The following is a 20,129-nucleotide window of genomic DNA, read 5'->3' as shown; positions in this document are numbered from 1 at the left end:
CGGAAGAGTTAGTGCTGCATGGGATTCTGGGTATTGGTACCGTCAGTGTAAGGTGTGTGGTTGCTGAGGTAGTACGCCTTGCTGTCACTTACGTGAACAAGCTGGGACTGCATTCTACGTGTGGTCAACAGGTGCACTGGTAGGCCAGCCTGTAGAGGGCGCCAAATGCAGAGTCATAATGCTCTGATATTTGGGTGTCTCCCGTGAAAAGTGAGAGGATTGGCAAGTATGACGCCATCAAGCGTCATTCGTTTAAAATTTGCGGGCAGCGCTAACATCAAATGTCCACATTAAAGTGCGTGCCGGTGCGCGTGTCGGAGACCCCTGGTTAACATAGCACAAAGCATTTAAGCTTTGTATGCAGTGTTTTTCTTTTTAAATTGTAAAATTTTTTTTGTGGCTCCGATCACTTTCTTTAATTTGTGAAACTTGCCAAAATGGCTCTTTGAGTGGTAAAGGTTGCCGACCCCTGTCCTAGGGTATGTGGGCTTGTATTAAGCCTCAGGGAGTTGAACGCCCCTGCCTTACATAGTTCCGGGTCACCCTTGGGCAAGGTGTAGCACCCGAATGCCCCCCCCCATCAGGGTTACGATACCCCCCATGAACTACACTAAAAGAGGATGCGTTACCCGGCCCGGAGGAAGCCCGGGGCCCTCCTCCGGAGCTAGGCCCGGAGGTAGGGCTCGTCAGCGAGCGCCTGGTGGCCGGGCTTGCCACGGAGCCCGGCCGGGCACAGCCCAAAGAAGCTACGTGGACACACCATCTTCTCTGCCACGTGGGCCCACCACCCGCGGTCGGAACCAGTGGGGTCGGGTGCGCTGCCAAGTGGATGGCGGTGAAAGTGGAGGCTCCGGACGGACCAATTCGGAGCAGCAGAGGCTGACTTTCGGGACGTGGAACGTCTCTACGCTGGTGGGGAAGGAGCCTGAGCTGGTGCGAGAGGTGGAGCGCTACCGGTTGGATCTGGTGGGGCTTACCTCTACGCATAGCAAGGGCTCTGAAACCACACTCCTGGACAAGGGATGGACCTTGTTCACTTCTGGAGTTGCTCAGGGTGTGAGGGCACAGGCGGGTGTGGGGATACTCACGAGTCCCCGGCTGAGTGCCTGTACGTTGGAGTTCACCCCAGTGGACAAGAGGGTCGCCTCCCTTCGCCTTAGGGTTGGAGGGGGGAAAACTCTGACTGTTGTTTGTGCATACGCACCAAACAGGAGTTCAGAGTATTCAGCCTTCTTGGATACCTTGCATGGGGTCCTGTATGGGGCGCCGGCAGGGGATTCCATAGTCTTGCTGGGGGACTTCAACGCGCACGTGGGCAATGACAGTGATACTTGGACTGGCGTGATTGGGAGGAACGGTCTCCCTGATCTGAACCTGAGTGGTGGATTGTTATTGGACTTCTGTGCTAGTCACGGACTTGCGATAACAAACACCATGTTCAAGCATAAGGATGCTCATAGGTGTACCTGGTACCAGAGCACCCTAGGCCAAAGATCAATGATCGATTTTGTAATCGTATCAGCTGATCTGAGGCCGTATGTTTTGGACACTCGGGTGAAGAGAGGGGCTGAACTGTCAACTGATCACCATCTGGTGGTGAGTTGGGTTAGATGGCGGGGGAAACCTCTGGACAGACCTGGCAAACCCATAGTCTTCCCAACGTGTCCTGGGTCTTCCCTGTGGCCTCCTACCGGTCGGACGTGCCCTAAACACCTCCCTAGGGAGGCGTTCGGGTGGCATCCTGACCAGATGCCCGAAATTGTAATTTAATAGTTGGGGTTAAAACATTGTGTTATTCCTAAAATAAGGTTTGAACACTTTATCACATTTATCGATAAAAAAAATAAAAATGTTCAACAAATGTAAAAGTGTCAGACATAAATTGCCTTTCAAAGGGTTGCAAAGCATTTAGCATGTCATCTGGCTTACTTATTCTGCCATTTTATATACATACAGTACATGAATGACATATCAATATTGCTTACAGTGAGGCACTATATGTATTGATTTGATTAAAACTGTAATTATATGTCTCTAAAATAAAATACATTTCTGTGCAAGTCCAAACTGTTTCAAGCCTGGATGAGAAATCAATTAAAGTCATGGCCATGTCTGGCATGTTGGGATTTGATTTTCCATCGCAGGCTTCTTAGAAATTGGATTTGACATGCCTGTCTTTAAGTCGGGAGACTGTATAATGGACAGTATAGCAATACTTTGCAACAGCTGAGGTGAGAGAACATATGGACGTGTGATTTTCAATGGAGGTGTGAAGGAAACAATTATCTGACACAAAACCTGAATAAATCTCTTACATACAATGTATATACTGTATGTGTTCTGTCTAAAAAATATTTCCATCTAAAAATCCATTTTAGGCCGCCCTTTCTGCACAACTACCTTTGAAAAATCAGTATGAAAATAACCTAAAAAACTGGAAGGGTTTTTCATTTTGAAAAGGTTTGTTCTCAAAATCATCCCCCGGTTAGATGGACGTGCACAACAACCAAAAATACTGTAATATGCATGCTGGTCCTGTATTTGTTGTGAGCACTTTGTTAGGAAACAAAATAGTCACCATCTGCAGAAATTGTTGTGTTGTGTGTACTCTTAATAATAATAGCTAAAACGTACAATGCCTGTGCAGGTGGCAACATAGAGTATGTTTTGATTGGATGTCTTTTTTTACTAATATTCTGAACTACCGTATTTTTCAAACCGTAGGGCGCACCGGATTGTAAGGTGCATTAAAGGGGTCATATTATGATTAATTTTTCAAAATGTAAAACAAATCCTTGTGGTCTACATAACATGTAATGGTGGTTCTTTGGTCAAAATGTTGCATAGATTATGTTTTACTTCAAGTCGTTTTCTGAAAGTCGCTTAAGAATGGGCGGCCTTATTTACGTGGCTCCACTTCGACAGCGTCTTCTCCCCGGCATCTTTATTGTAGCGGTGTAGCGTGCAAGTATGAGAGTCGAAGAATGGTCAAAAGATGGAGCTAACTGTTTTAATGAAATTCAAACTTTACTTAAATCAATAACGAAGCAGCATCTCCCCATCCGTGGCTCACTAGTGCAACCACAACGCCCGAGAAAAATTGTCTGACCGGAACTCTCTAAAAATAACTAAAGTTCTGTAGGTGAATTATGTAAACCCACTACACTGGTAGTTTTTAGCGCTTCCATAGCAAGTCTACTGACAGATATAATTTAGAATTTTACACCACTTTATATTAGAAATGGCAACAGCGGAGGATGAAAGCCCCATAACAAGAAGATAGAGAAAAAGAAGCTTATCGACTACGGTGTCAGCACGGACTACAATGGCGGACCTGCGCAAATTTTCAGGACTTATGCAGATCCCAAATACACATCAGCAGTTACCAGAAGGTAGGGAAAGTTGGTTTTGCATTAGATTGCAAAACAAAACACCAGATAATATTTCTGCTAATAGTGCCATTTTGCGGTCCTTGTACACACGCTATAATAATACTCGTATGTCTGACTATGGTAGTCGTAATAGAATAGAACATAATACATCTTTATTGTCATTGTACATTGTACAACGAAATTGCAAGCAAACCCATTTAGTGCAAATTCATAGATGAAACATAAAAAAACATAAGAACATTGGTCTTAATGCATCGACAATCTATCAAGCGGTGTGGCTTCATAGCTCACCAAAGTTGTAACAGATTTTTGAGCGCCGTGTCTAATGTCCTTTATTCTCAATGGAATATTAGAAGTTTTGGTGTTGTTTTCTGGCGTCGTCTTACAGTCTACACATATCTCTTATGTGTGACTGCCATCTACTGGTCACACTTATTACACTATGTACCAAATAAAATAGCTTTGAAGTCGGTAACCACAACCAGAATTATTCCGTACATTAGGCGCACCGGGTTATAAGGCGCACTGTCGATTTTTGAGAAAATGAAAGTATTTTAAGTGCGCCTTATAATCTGAAAAATATGGTTTGCACACATACTGTACGTATATTCATTCATTCATACATACATACGCGCACACATTGGTACCTACCTACATACATGGATACATACTCTCCTACATACATACCCGAATACAGTACATACAAACACACTCACGGTACATATATCCACACGCATATTCACTGTACGAACACACATATACACATACTGTACATATAAAGGTACATATCCATAAATACACTCACGCATATAATCATGTTTTATCAAACATATATTAACGTTGTTCCCCTAGGGGAAACTGGGTAAAACACGGCACACTGACAACGCTTAACCTATTGTTACAATAACAATCTACAAGGTTAATACAGTGGGCTTCTCTTTCTTCCCCTCCATGTATCTGCTTTCTTTTGTAATACAAGTTACCATTACATACAGTATATGTGTGATGGACCCGAGCGGTGGTATATTTAAAATCTAATAAAAATGTTGCTAAAAACAAATATAAAATATTAAGAACCCAATGAAGTGAGAGCAGCTGTCCAAAATAAGGGATGATGATTTTGCTTGTTCACAATTTATTACAATATAGCTAAAACCAGTCCAGTTGACAACGCTAAAAATATCATTATTGTGAGGGTACAGCCGCGACAGGCTTAGGGGTTCCGCGTCCTGGCTCCGCCCACTTCCACGGCATCCTCCTGCACACACAATTAACACGGAGGCAGGCCACGGGGATAAAATCTTTTAAAACCAAGGAGATGCTCTCCGGGCTGACGCCACACTTACACGCAAGGCAGGGTTTCCCCTGCCCTTGCTGTAGTTCCACGTCGAAGTCTTGGGTACGCCCACTCTCCTCGCCAGTCGGGACCTATGTGGCGGTAACCCTCCCGTCTCGCTCCGCCTCCTGGTCGCTCCCGGGGGTCGCCGGAGGTCTCTGGGTCCCCGATCGCCCCCTGTCCACAGGACCACACAGCCAGCGTACAACGCACGAGCCCGCAAACCCACAGCCCAAGGCAGTTGGTTGCCCCCACAGATCCACAACAAACGTCACTTACTTCCGAGGCAGAGTTTCCTCTGCCCCTGCGTGTTGTGGGTGTCTAGGGGTTCACTCCGGTAGCCTGCGGGGTCGGCTGTGTAGTCCGGGGGTTCCTTCCCAGCCTGCGCGCGTCCCCCCCCCGGTCGCTCTCGGCAAAGCCGGTCGATCCTCTCCGGTCGCTTCCTCCTGCTCCTCGTTTTCCTGCCTTCTCCTGCTGCGGTCCTTTTAAATGTGCAGTCTTAACGCTCCACAGGTGCGTCTAATTTCAGGTGCCGTTCGATTGGGCACCTTGGTTACTAGGGGCAACAAGCTAAAAGGGGCGAGTCTTAAAATGCCAGCAAAGTCCACAAGGTGTAAAAACATGCAATTAAAAATACAATCAAATTCTAAAGTATAAAAACACGCAATTAAAAATACAATCAAATTCTAAAGTATAAAAACATGCAATTAAAAATACAATCAAATTCTGAAATGTAAAAACATGCAATTAAAATCCACAGCAATAAAACACTATAAAACATGCATGGTAATAAAACATGAAAAATAAAATCCCCTACTTGTGTCCCATCACATATGTATTGTTGCATTCATTATCAATAGTGCTATTTCTATTGGTATTTTTATTGCTCCATCTGTAGTGCAATAATATTAATTGTCATTTCTGTGTTATTAATATTTACTTCACTAACTGCTTCTTTGCTACCACTTGTCCCTGGGGGAAATTCAGCATTCAGTATTTGCCGATGCTGTTTTGTTGTTGTTGTTGTCTCTCTGTCTTATCCCCCTCTTGTCCCCGCAATTTCCCCCTCTGTCTTCCTTTTTTTCCTCTCTCTATCCCCTCCTGCTACGGTCCGGCTGCGCCAAACATGAATATAAATCTATTTAATAAAGTCAAATACAAATAAGTCAACAAAATAAGTCTCCCACACTTCTTTTTTGTAAAGTAAATCTGTGCATCTAAATCAACAATATGATTTACCTGAGGAGCTGAACAGGACATAAAAAACAACAAGAAGAAATAACATTAGAGGAACTCTTGAGACCTGTAAATGGATCAAAACAAATGTTTATGTTTACTTCACCCACTTCCTGGGAAACTTATCCAGGAGCTGTTTGTAATATTAGGACTGTCAGTGTTAAATATTATTAACTTATCACATTCCCATGGTACTCTTCACCTAGCATTCAAAACAGTGGTTAGTCATCCTATGCTTAAAAGACCTAACCTCGAGTTTGACCTCCTGCTAAACTACGGGCAGGTGTTGCACCTCCACTTCACCTCTAAAATCCTCGAAACAATTGTTGCACGGCAGCTGAATGAACACTTGGCGTCTAACAAGCTTTGTGAGCGAGGGCTGGGCGATATGGCAAAAAAAATATCACAATTGATTTTTTCATACCATCCGTTCTTGATTAATAGCACCAATTTTTTTTAAAATTAAAGTGGATTGTTCCATGCAGGATTATAGCGAATACCACATCCCTACTGTTTACTACTGCAGTATCTTGTAACAGACATTTCCACCATATTTGATGGAGGTAATATATGCTAACAGCTTACAACTGTCATTTTGATCATATATATATATTTGTGTTTACTAGAGGTGCAACGGTACAGGTAACCCACTCTACGGTCCGTACCTTGGTTTTAGAGCCGTGGTTTTGCTTTTTTTTTGGTATGTTTTGAGGGGTTAAAGAGAACAACTTTTTTGCTTCTCAAATTTATTTTTTTTTGCTTACCACAAACATTCTGCATTAAACAAAGTATGATTTGTGTAGTGAATACAATACGACTTTTATTTAAAGTTAACATTTACTAAACAACACTTTCAAATGGTCAATTATTATTTGTATTCTTTTTTATACATCAGTGCCTCTCACCAATGCTTTGGCAAACAACAAAGCGGTGACCCAAATTCTGTATCTTGTATTGAATGAAAACACATTAAAGTGCAGTTTCAATTTGAACAACACATAAAACTAGTTTATTGATTATTTCAGGAACAAAATGTTGTTTTTTTATCCACAAAAATACAGTTCATGTTATATCAGAGGAGTGGAATCTTTGCAGACACGTAAACAAAAAGTCTGATTAAAAATATTTTGATATAAAAATGCCTTTTCTGAATAAATTAATGTGTGTGTTGATTTTCCCAGTTGGCACCAATTACAGTTACATAGACGTTCTGAGTGCCTGCAAGTCCGCAGCAGATAGTGAAAGTAAAGTGTGCCACAAAAGTGTTGTGTTTCAACTTCCATGCTAGTGTTAGTCATATTTCTTTATTTTGTTCTTCTGGGCTGCACTTCCAGTCCAGAAGGGGAAGAGGCACAACGCTGATTGAAGATTCATTACGTTGTGACGAGCCTGACTTTTGTGACCGTGAAACGGGAGGTCGAGCACAAGGACACACTTTCACAAAAATGTACACAAAGACACACACTCATTCACAGACACGCACAGGATCGCAGTCAATAAAGGTGGAGTGTTCCGTTCAGGATAATACAGAGCATAGTTGCTCTTCTACTGTTTATTACTGCGGTAACTTCTAACAGACTTTTCAGCCATGTTTGATTGAAGAAATATGCTGACAGCTGATCACTGTGATCGAACTCAAATTAATTGCGATCACTGTGAACCCTTTCAGTCCGGTTTCAGGGCAAATCATTCTCCTGAGACAGCCCTAGCAAAAGTGACTAATGATTTTTTGCTAACTATGGATGCTGATGCATCATCTGAGTTTTTTCTACTTGAGCTCAGCTTTCGATACCGTTGTTTGAAGTTTATTTCGAACATGACAGCAGTTTCAACATGATACATCACATGTTTTCCATTTCTCTTTTGAAGGGAGGAGTACTTTTTCTTCTACGCTTGTTCGTTTAATCTCTAATAATGCTCACCAAGTCGCTGTCAATTTTCACATTCACCATCTTAGATTGATTTTAAATTGTGATTGTTTGAAGCAAAGAAATACAATTCCCTCATGGCTACAAGCAAAGAAAGGGAGACATCCTGCTTCCTATGGCTCCTCGCAAAATGTCCGTCTTCTCTTCCATCCCAAGGACTGATAAACTGTTCCAAAGGGGGGTTGGGTTGTCTTTGTCCCCCCTGACTCCGGTTTCCATGGTTACTGTTCCTCTGCAGATTTATTTTGATGATTATTGCCGCTTGCAAATACCTCGCATCCTGATGTCAGGGCTCTGTGTCCTTTTATATGTGTTACTTTAGAACTAACCATTTACAGTAATACCGACTAATTTACTAGAATAACTACATGATGGTTAGCATGCATAAATATGATGGTAAGATTAATATACTAATTTTATTAGGTGTATGTTTATGCTAGCAAAATGTGGGGTTAGCATTAAAAACATTCAAAGCCTTCAGTTTACAACATGTCCGAAAGTGAGTAGTAATCCTACCCTTTTTCCACTTCATAGCAGTTTCTCACACATATATATTCACTTCCTGTTTTCAATTTGTAGCAAAGTTATATCAGTGTTTTCTAAATACAACAGTTTTCTTTATAAATAGTTAAGTCAGTTACGATTCACATAAAGAGGTGAATCCTATCTTATTTTCAGTAATTATCATTGTTCCTCTTCCTTATACTTTGTAAACACTTTGTGTTTGAACAACCTCTTAAACTGCATCAAGTTAGTACATTGTTTGAGTTCTTTGCTTAATCCAGTCCATAATTTCATTCCACATGCTGATATACTAAAGGTTTTACGTGTTGTACGCGCATGCAAATGTTTTAAATTAGATTTTTCTGTAAGATTGTATTTCTTCTCTTGTGTTGAGAAGAATTGTTGTACGTTCTTGGGTAGCAGGTTATAGTTGGCCATGCACATAATTTTAGCCGTTTGCAAATGCCCTATATCATTGCATTTTAATATTTTTAAGTTAATAAATAAATGGTTTGTATGTTCTCTATATGCAACATTAAGTATTATTCTAACTGATCTTTTTTGTAACATGGTGTGAATGAAGTGTATTTTTGTAATTATTTCCCCATATTTCTACACAATAACTTAGATATGGTAACACTAGCGTGCACAAGAGAATATGGAGAGATTTTTGGTCTACAACATATTTTGCTTTATTTTTTGCTTTAACCAAAATATGTTGAGTTGTGTATTTTTATATGACATTTCCAATTCATTTTCTCATCTATTATTAGACCCAAAAATGCATTTATGTTAAGTTAAAGTTAAGTTAAAGTTAAACTACTAATGATTGTCACACACACACTAGGTGTGGTCCTCTGCATTTGACCCATCCCCTTGATCACCCCCTGGGAGGTGAGGGAGCAGTGGGCAGCAGCGGTGCCACGCCCGGGAATCATTTTGGTGATTCAACCCCCAATTCCAACCCTTTTTATAGTTTTTGGGTTTGAACTCACGACCTACCGATCTCAGGGCGGACACTAACCACTAGGCCACTGAGTAGGTCTGAGTATGTCACTCTTTCAATGTCTATTCCATCTATTTGTATTTGTGTTTGACTTTCTCTTCTACTGTTATTGCATACCATTATTTTAGTTTCACTGAGATTCAAAGTAAGTCTGTTTTTGTCAAACCATCTTTTTAATTTGTTAATTTATTCTGTTATTTTTTTGTATTAGATTCTATGTGTTTACCCCTGAACAAAAAGCAGTTGTGTCTTCGGCAAATAATAGTAATTTTAAATCCTTTGTCACTTTACAAATGTTGTTAATATTTATAGATTGAACAATTTTGGTCCCACTATTCATCCCTGGGGTACGCCTCAAGATATCTCCAGCACTGTTGACATGTTTTCACCTACTTTCACAAATTGCTTCCTGTACCGTTGATCATAATATACTATTAGAACGTATCAATACATGTATCAGTATGTCAGACTTAGCCTTTTCTTGGTTGACCTCCTACCTTACTGAAAAGATGCACTGCATCTCCCACAACAACATTCCACTTTGATTATTTGAAGGTAACGTGAAGGGTTCCACAGGGTTCGGTTCTTGGCTCTGCCCTCATCAGCACCTATATGCTGCTGCTAGGCGATATCATACGCAAATACGGTGTTAGCGTTCAATGTTATGCTGATGACACCCAACTTCACATGCCCCTAAAGCTGACCAACATGCCAGATTGTGGTCATCTGGAGGCGTGTCTAAATTTTTTGTTTTCTTTCATCTACGTCTATTAGTTATAAAATATGAGGTCATAATAGTTAAGAATTATCTATAGCAATACTATTACCTGTGTCAGTATACTTTTTCTTTTGAATTAAAAATCTATTTCTTCTTTGTTGGTGGCTGCTATTTCTTCTTCGTTGCATTTCTTCCTTGTTGGTGGCGGCTATTTTTGTCTCGTTGGCGGTGGCTATTTCTCCTTTGTTGGCGCCGTCCATTTAGTTTTTGTTTGCGACAGACATTTCTTCTTCTTTTGTGGTAAGTTGTTCTTTGTTGTTTGGCAGCATTTCTTAACCGATTTAGTCAAATAAAGTCAATAATAGTTTTTTTTAGTGGATGTAAAACTACTGAGTGTGTGTATTTGGAGCAGTGACGTTTGGTTAGTGGTACTATGGGGGCCCTTCAGGCATCTAATAATGGTAGATAAGTAATATTAAAGAACAATACATTGTACACAAAGCTATATACTCTTTTATGCTCTTTATGAACTGTTTCACCTCAAGATGTGACTAAGTGAAAGGCAGGACAGTCACATGTTCTTTTGTGATTGGTGAATAAAATGACAATAGATCATTTTTGCAATTATGCAATTGTATATATTTTTTGTGCCGACAGCACACATCAATGGCGTGAACGGGCAATTATTCCCTCATTTCACAAATTAATATGCAGCTTCACAGTTAAATAGTGATGACAAAACAGTTTGGGAATATGATTAAAAAAAGATTAATTACAGTTCAAGCGTCGTGGATGATGTGTTATCTCACTTCAGTGTAACGTGTGCAGTCTGTTAAAGGCAGATAGGAACTTATAACTCATCTTTTTTAATTGCAACATGCATGACATTCTCACACTGGCACAATATGACGATTCAGCGGAGCACCAGATTTGGTGACTTTGTCTTTGATGGCAGCTCGTCATGTAGTCATGGATCTCTCATCAAAAAGCCCATCTGTCAAATGCTTTTTTTGACGCTCAGCGAGGATGATGAACGGCGAGCTACAAGTGCACACTTTTGAATCAGCATTAGCCATTTTTATTGCCGTGAGACATGAATTCAACGTCTCTCGTGGACGATAAGGGCACGTCTGTGATAAAATGGCAACCAAGGTAATCAAAAAGGTCAACCAACGAACGAGATTGCTCGATAGAATCTCCTCTCTGGTCAACAAAAGCACCATGACGATTCTAGCGGGAACTCTCATTCAACCCTTTTTCTTCTACGCATGCACCTCCTATTACCCTAGCACCTCCAAAACCCTCAAATCTAGACTCCAAACATCCCAGAACAAGCTGGTCAGATTACTTCTAGACCTCCACCCCAGATCACACCTCACTCCTACCCACTTCTCCAAAGTGGGCTGGCTCAAGGTGGAGGACAGAGTAAAACAACTTGTACTGAGCCTAGTCTATAAAATCCGCTACACTTCCCTGATACCAAAGTACATGTCAAACTACTTCCTTAACGTAAATGACCGCCATAACCACAACACCAGTGGGAGCTCCACTAACCATGTTAAACCAAGATTCCGATCTAACAAAGGTCTTAACTCATTCTCTTTCTATGCCACATCAATATGGCATGCACTCCCAATAGGTGTAAAAGAAAGGGCATCTCTATCCTCCTTCAAAACCGCACTAAAAGAACACCTCGAGGCAACTTCAAGCCTAAACTAACACCCTCCCTTCCACATCATACCTCTTCGGATTGTAAATAATCAAATGTAAATAATCAAATGTAGACACTTTTTCCTATACATTCTGATCTCTCTCTCTATGTCCACTACTTGCTGTACATATCCTACAAAGTCAGTCCTACACTGTACCAATGTCCATTTCTCTGATGATGCAATTGTTGATGACTGAAGTGTTGACACCAACCAAACCTAAACCCCCCCACCCCCCTCCATATCCCACACCACGGATTGTAAAGAATGTAAATAATTCAATGTGTATATACTCTGATGATTATCTTGTGTGATGACTGTATTATGAAAATAGTATATATCTGTATAATGAATCAATTTAAGTGGACCCCGACTTAAACAAGTTGAAAAGTTGAAAAACTTATTCGGGTGTTACCATTTAGTGGTCAATTGTACGGAATATGTACTTTACTGTGCAATCTACTTATAAAAGTTTCAATCAATCAATCCATCAGTCTATTTTGTATATCTCATCACAGTGGAATATTGTTGTTGTTGTTAATGGAAGTTGTATTAATTAAATATTTGGCCCTGGGGGTTAAAGCAGCAAAATCCGCTGCAAATACAAAACTGACATGAAGAGAGCATGTATTGTTGAAATCCTCTTGTGTGATGGGACACTTAATTAGCTAGATTGGAGTCTGCATAGATAAGAGTCTATGGCTGATTACAAATTTGAAATCATGTTGCGCATATTCTTTGGGGTAAACACAAGAGAAAGTTTGCCGCAAACATATTACAACCAGATCAGCTTGAGAAATGCTCATTATACACACGTCTGTTTTTGTGTCTCTGACAGGAATTAATTACATTGTTTGCCGTTATTTTACATCTTCTTTGTTGTGGTTGCACAGCAGTGCAATCTCCGTTAGGCAGATGAAGCTTAATAGAAATTTCGCAGTAGGATGCATGGCTAAATCTAAAGGTGTATATAAGTAACTTGGCATGAACATACTATAACATTTGTTGAACACTGACTGGTCAATAATGAGCCAGTAGCCAAAGATAATGACTAATACAGTGGTATCTTGACATAAGGTAATCCCTTATAGACTGTAGTTGTAACTTCTCTTCTCTCTCTTCTCAAATAGGGATGTAACAATATGAACATTTTTATATTATTGTTAGTGTTATCTTATCACAATATTGTTAAAGGGGACTTATTAAGCAAAACCAATTTTTCTTACCTACTAGTACCTGTTGTGTATTTGGGATCTGCGTAAGTCCCAAAAATTTGAAATCAAACCAAGGTGGCATGGTGGAGATATTTTTTTTTACATTTTTTAAAAACATTTTTATAGAAAGAGAAAAAAAGGAAGAAAGAGGGGGGAATTGTGGGGACAGGAGGGGGATTAGACAGAGAGACAAAAACAACAACAGCAAACACAACAACAACAACAACAACAGAGCAACATCAGCAAATACGACATGTAAAAATATGATGGTAAAAGTAATAGCAAATAAGCAGTTAGCAAAAATAAAAAATAATACAGAAATGACAATGAGCATTATTACACTAAAAATGGAGCAATATGAATACCAATATAAATAGTGCTATTGATAATAAACAATACCAATACTTTTCCTTTATTATCAACAATACATATACGTAATGATAACTTGAGATACGAAAGAATGCAGAAAAATGGAGGGGAAGAAAGAGAAGCAACCTACATTAACCTTGTAGATTGTTATAGTAACAATAGGTTAAGCTTTGTCAGTGTGCCATGTGTTATACCCAGTTTACCCTAGGGCAACAACGTTAATATATGTCTGATGAAACGTGATTATGTGCATGAGTGTATGTGTGCATATGTACTTGTATATGTACAGTAAGTGTATATGTGTGCTTGTACAGTGAATGTATATGTACAGTATGTGTATATGTGTGTTTGTACAGTGAATGTATATGTATAGAATGTGTATGTGTGTGTTTGTACAGTGAATGTATATGTACAGTATGTGTATACAGTATGTGTGTTTGTACAGTGAATGTATATGTACAGTATGTGTATATGTGTGTGTGAGTGCTCGCGCACAGGGTGCGTGTGATGCGTCAGTGCGTTAGATTTGTGGCAGAAGTGCTTGTAGTTAGTGCATGCTGCATGCTGCCCCTGCTTGCTACTCTCTGCTTAGAGCTATCGCCGCCAGCTAGCCCCTGGGTGGGTGAAAAGAGGAGCCGAGTGCGTAAGCCTCCTCCTGCTGGTACAAAGCCTCTCCACTACCAAGACCCCTGTGGTGCCTCCTCGTGGCCACACACGGTAAACTGCGTCTTTGCGGACACAGGCAAAACTGTGGGGGATCTCGGAGCAGCAGTGGGCCCCAGAGGCGAGGCATGCAGGCCCACCAGTGTGTGGACACGCCCTGGTGTCCGCCAACCACTGCCCCATCTATGGGTTAAATAGATATAAGACCTCAACGGTGGAAGTGGCGGAGGATGACACTGCATGTCACAACTGCACTGAAGGCGGATGAAGGCTGCAACAGAGGGTGGTCTCCAGTCGTCATGGATCCATGCCACTGGATCAAGGCCCCTCTCTGCCAAGGACCGTGTGGTGGCTGCAGGCGCATCAGTTTCCCCACGCTAAAAGACGTGACACGTAGGCGTCCTCCCGAATGGGAACCCATCCATTTTACATCCCGGATACTTCAAAGTCCTTTGGCGACCGGGAAGTGGTAACGGGGGTAGGACAGTGAAGTCTGGCAGTCCCTAGCCACAACCTGGCACACAGGCGGTGGGTGTTAGATTCAGTCGTTAAACTCATGGACTGAGGCAGAAGAGCTTTTCGGCAGCTGCACCCATGACTGAGCAGCCCTATTCAGGATCCACTCTGCTCACCCCAGTAGGGGAGGGGGTTAGAAAAGGTACCCTAAAAATAGCCTGCCTTGCAACATCCTGTCTGGAATACCACATCCAGAGGGATCACCACCACGCGGTCAGAAACAAAGAGAACAAAGAAAACACAAACTACACATTGGAGCCTGGAACGTGCGAACCCTCACGGACAACCAAACCAGCGATCGACCTGAAAGGCGAACTGCCATCATCTCCAGAGAGCTAAGGAAGTTCCACATCGACATCGCAGCACTCTCCGAGACCCGACTGGCCGATGAAGGGCAGCTGAAGGAAGACATAGGCGGATATACTTTCTTTTGGAAAGGAAAACCTGCAAATGAGCCACGAATCCACGGTGTGGGTTTTGCTATTAAGAACTGCCTCATCAACCACCTCCATGAACTCCCTGTGGGCATCAACGAGCGCCTAATGACCTTACACCTTATGCTTGCTAGCAGTCATATGGCCACGGTCGTTAGTGCCTATGCACCAACCCTTGATGCACAGGATGAAGTTAAGGAGGCCTTTTATGCTGACCTGGACAAAGTTCTATCTGAAGTCCCCAAGGAGGACAAGTTAATCCTGCACGGAGACTTCAACGCCAGAGTGGGAAGAAACCACCACCTATGGAGGGGTACACTGGGGAGAGAAGGGGTCGGAAATACAAACTCAAATGGCGCACTACTGCTAACTAAGTGCTCGGAGCACAACCTGGTCATCACCAACACACTTTTCCGTCAGAAAACCAAGTTCAAAACATCATGGATGCACCCTCGCTCCAAACTGTGGCATCTCATTGACTACGTCATTGTCCGCTCTAAAGACCGTCGCGACGTCCTAAACACCAGAGCAATGACCAGTGCAAACGACTGCTGGACCGACCACCGCCTCATTCGCTCCATCATGTCCATCCGCTTAATGCGGAAAAGACGGATGCAGAAAAGACAGTGCCGGCCAAGAATTAACATCGAGCTGTTGAGTGACACCACCTACCAACAACAGCTGCAAGAGGCCTTTAGCGCAGCGTTGCCCAAACAGTACCCAGAGGGTACGGAAACACACTGGAGCACACTTTCGACTGCCATAATGAAATCCTGCAAAAATATCCTTGGTCTCAAAAAGCGGAGACATCAAGACTGGTTTGATGATATACAACTAATTGACAACAAGCGGCAAGCTTTCATCACTTGGCAAAACAACATCCACTGCAAAGTGAAAAGAGTAGCCCACGCCAAAGCGAAGGCAGCTGTCCAAACACAGGTTAGGAAACTGAAGAACCAGTGGTGGACAACAAAGGCTCTGGAGATCGAGCAGCTTGCTGACTCTGGAGACACTAGAGGCTTCTTCGATGCCACAAGAGTGGTGTATGGTCCCAGCCACCGCTGCCTAACCCCCCTTCGCTCAAAGGATGGTCTGCTGCTGCTGAAGGACAAGGACGCAATTTCAAGCAGGTGGAAAGAACACTATGAGGACCTCTTAAACAGGGACACTATACCTGAGATGGAGGCTCTTGACCAACTCCCACAACAACCCACAGATGAAAGCATGGGAGAACCACCTACCTTGGATGAGCTGGAGGATGCCATTGGGAAGATGAGGAACAACAAGGCTGCTGGGCCCGACGGCATTCCAGCAGAGGTCCTGAAGAAAGGCGGACCCGATCTTACCAAGCACATCCATGCCCTGCTTCTCAAAATATGGGAAGAAGAGGAAATCCCTGCACAGCTCAGGGATGCCCTAATTGTCTCCATATTTAAGAAATGAGACAAGGCAGACTGTGGGAATTACCGTGGCATCTCTCTCCTGTCCACCATAGGGAAAGCCCTCGCTCGAGTTTTGGCCAACAGACTCACCCCCCTGTCAGAAAGCGTGCTTCCTGAGTCTCAGAGTGGATTTCGCCCAAGCAGAGGCACCACAGACATGATTTTCATCGCACGACAACTGCAAGAAAAATGCCGGGAACAAAATCAATCACTATACATGGCCTTCATAGACCTCACCAAAGCCTTCGACTTGGTTAACCGTCAGGCCCTTTGGCTGGTTCTGTCCAAGATTGGCTGCCCAGATAAATACATCCGGGTACTGAGACTACTGCATGATAACATGTCAGTGCTCAGTGGCAGTGGAGATGAAACAGAACCCTTTAGTGTAGACACAGGTGTAAAACAGGGATGTGTCATCGCTCCAACACTATTTTCCATTTTTGTTGCTACTATCCTCCATCTCACAAACATGCATCTGCCCCAGGGAGTAGAAATAATGTACAGAACCGACGGTCAACTCCTCAACATCAACCGTTTCAGGGCTAAAGGTCAAACCACCACCATATCCATCATAGAGCTGCAGTATGCAGACGATAATGCCCTCGTAGCCCTCTCAGAAGAGGACCTACAGTGCACTCTGTCTGCTTTTGCGAAGGCATACAAACAGCTTGGTCTTGCCATCAATATAAAGAAAACCCAAATACTCCACCAATCACCACCAAACAGTAGTGCGCCTGTCCTGCCCCCAACCTCTCAATTGACAAAATCCGACTGGAAAATGTGGACCACTTCCCATATCTCGGGAGCCTCCTGTCATCTAAAGCTGTCATTGACGATGAAATTCACCATCGCCTCAGCTGTGCCAGTGGGGCCTTCTCAAGGCTGAGGAAGCGAGTCTTCGAGAACCGTGACCTCCAAGCAAAGACCAAAATCCTGGTCTACAAAGCAGTCGTGCTCCCCACCCTTCTGTATGGGTCAGAAGCCTGGACCACCTACAGCAGGCACTTAAAGGCACTCGAGACCTACCATCAGAGATGTCTCAGGAAAATTCTCAGGATCAGCTCGGAGGACCGACGCACCAACACCAGCGTCCTGGAGGAGGCTGGCTTGCCCACCATCACTGCCACGATTGCCCAAAACCAACTCAGATGGACGGGCCATGTAGTCCGCATGCCTGACTCTCGCCTCCCAAAACAAGTCCTTTATTCCCAGCTTGTTGAAGGGAAACGGGCCCCGGGAGGTCAAAAGAAGAGATTTAAGGATAACATCAAGGCAAACCTGACAAAGTGTCGCATAGACCTTAAGTCTTGGGAAGTCAAGGCAACAGACAGGACGATGTGGAGAAACCTTGTCCGTGAGGGTGCCGCGCAATATAATGACGACCTCCGCCATGCTGCACAAGACAAGCGCAGACTAAGAAAGGAGAGAGCATCCACCAAACAGGCCCAACCCAAACCCACCACCACTACATTCCCTTGTCCACATTGCCCCAGAATAATCGGGTCCAAAATCGGCCTCTACGCCCACCTGAAGACCCACAAGGACCAGGAAGGAGGACAGTCATACTCGACCACGAGTGACCGCCGATGATGATGATGTGTATATGTGTGTTTGTACAGTGAATGTATATGTACTGTATATGTATGTGTGTGTTTGTACAGTGAATATATATGTACAGTATGTGTATGTGTTTGTACAGTGAGTGTATATGTACAGTATGTGTATATGTATGTTTTTACAGTGAATGTATATGTACAGTATGTGTATACAGTATGTTTGTATAATGAGCGTGCGTGTGGATGTACGAACTTTGAGTGTGTAAATATGTACTGTATTTTTATATGTATGTGGGAGCGTAGGTACCTATGTATGTGTGTATGTGAATTTGCATGTACAATACATTTGACTCCCAGTGTGTGCGGGAGCCAGAGTACGGCCCCAGCCTCCCCAAGAGCCCATCCCACAAACAGTAGGTGTGGTGCCCAGGGAACCAGGGACCACCGCCCCCACGCAGCCAAGCCAGACAGTGACAGGAACCCCAGAACCTGGCCCACCGCGCCGCCCACAAGGGCCAGCAGCAGGCCGCAGACAGACGCAGCCGGCAGAGGACAAGGCACGAGAAAAGCAGGGGGCAGCCAGACCCCAAGTCAGCGAGAGACCACACCCCACACGGACAGAAAGGCGGGACGCCCCGCCCGAGGGGCCCGGAGACCCCCCGCAACCGGACGGGAAGACCGCCCCCGCCCCACCGGCAACCAGGCCCCCACAAGCCCACCCCCACCCCCGGAGAGCGCGGCGAGGCCAGCCCACGGCCACCCTACCCAAGCCGGCCGCCACAGGACCACCCAGCACGGGGAGATATTTGTAAAACAATCTTGCCTCCCTTCATACTTCCTCCAAACGAGCTATTTGAAATTTTCACCACTTGTGACATTTTTCCAACATGTAATGTCTGTGGATTACCTGAAGAGCTTTGCCTGAGTCCGCCATTTGTGTTCATTTGTAGACCAAAGTTATTATACATATATACATACACAGTGCAGTGAATCTGGACTACAAAACAAATGATGATAAGTGTCTAGGTGAGTCACTTACATAATTATCATGTTTCAAGCACCAATATGTAACACTGTCTTTGCGGGCGTAAACCATTTAAACATACTCCACAATGACTGGTAAATGATTTTGATGGCTATTAATGTTTACTTCCAAAGTACAGAAAGCTTAAACAACGTCCTTTGTTAGTATTAAAAACAAAAATCTTGGACAAACCTACTGTATAACAAATTCAGTATGGTGAATAAAGACTACAAACAAAATGGCGGATACCTTAAAAGACTACAAGAGAAAATACCTACATTTGCCTGTAGGGGTCATAAATCATTATGAAGTTTGGACTACCAAAAAAAGCAGATCTCTTAAAAAAAACTACAAAACAAAATGACAGGTGGACATGACGTAGACCTACTTCTAGTTTTGATTCTGTTTTAGACCACCCCAACTACGTGTGACGTCATCCCCACTGACCCCCCTGAACAGATGGTACGTTGATGCCACTCCCCCTATTGACATCATTCCCCGAAAAGCCCCCATCAATCCCCCCTTTTCTCCCCTTAATAGGAGTTACTTATTACTACTAACTTTACATCAATCTTGCGCCAAGTAAAATTCCTAGTTTGTGAACCCGTTCTCAAACAATGGCAATAAAAACTCTTCTGATTCTGATTCTGATTCGGATTCAATCAATCAATCAATAAATCAAAGTTTACTTATATAGCCCTAAATCACGAGTGTCTCAAATGACTGCACAAGCCACATCAGGGCAAGAAAAAACTCAACCCAATGGAATGACAATGAGAAACCTTGGAGGGGACCACAGATATGAGGACCCCCCCTACATGTTATGTAGATTACAAGGAAGTGTTTCAAATGTAGAAAAAAGTCACAATAATAACACTAACTCAAAACACTTTTATCTCAAATCAACATCACCCGGTGAAATGAATCAATTTAATCGGTATTTTCCCTGGCCCCCCCAAAAAACATCACAATTTTAACATATAAAATGCTTTTAACAAAGATACGAAAAACGCCTCTACATAACAACAATTGTATGATAAGCAATACAACAGAATGTCCTACTAAAAACTGTAGTAGGATTT

Source organism: Entelurus aequoreus, linkage group LG03 (genome assembly GCF_033978785.1).
Source record: "Entelurus aequoreus isolate RoL-2023_Sb linkage group LG03, RoL_Eaeq_v1.1, whole genome shotgun sequence".
In the NCBI taxonomy this organism is placed as follows: Eukaryota; Metazoa; Chordata; class Actinopteri; order Syngnathiformes; family Syngnathidae; genus Entelurus; species Entelurus aequoreus.
The sequence above is the reverse complement of the archived record's forward strand: the minus strand, read 5'-3'. Positions refer to the sequence as shown.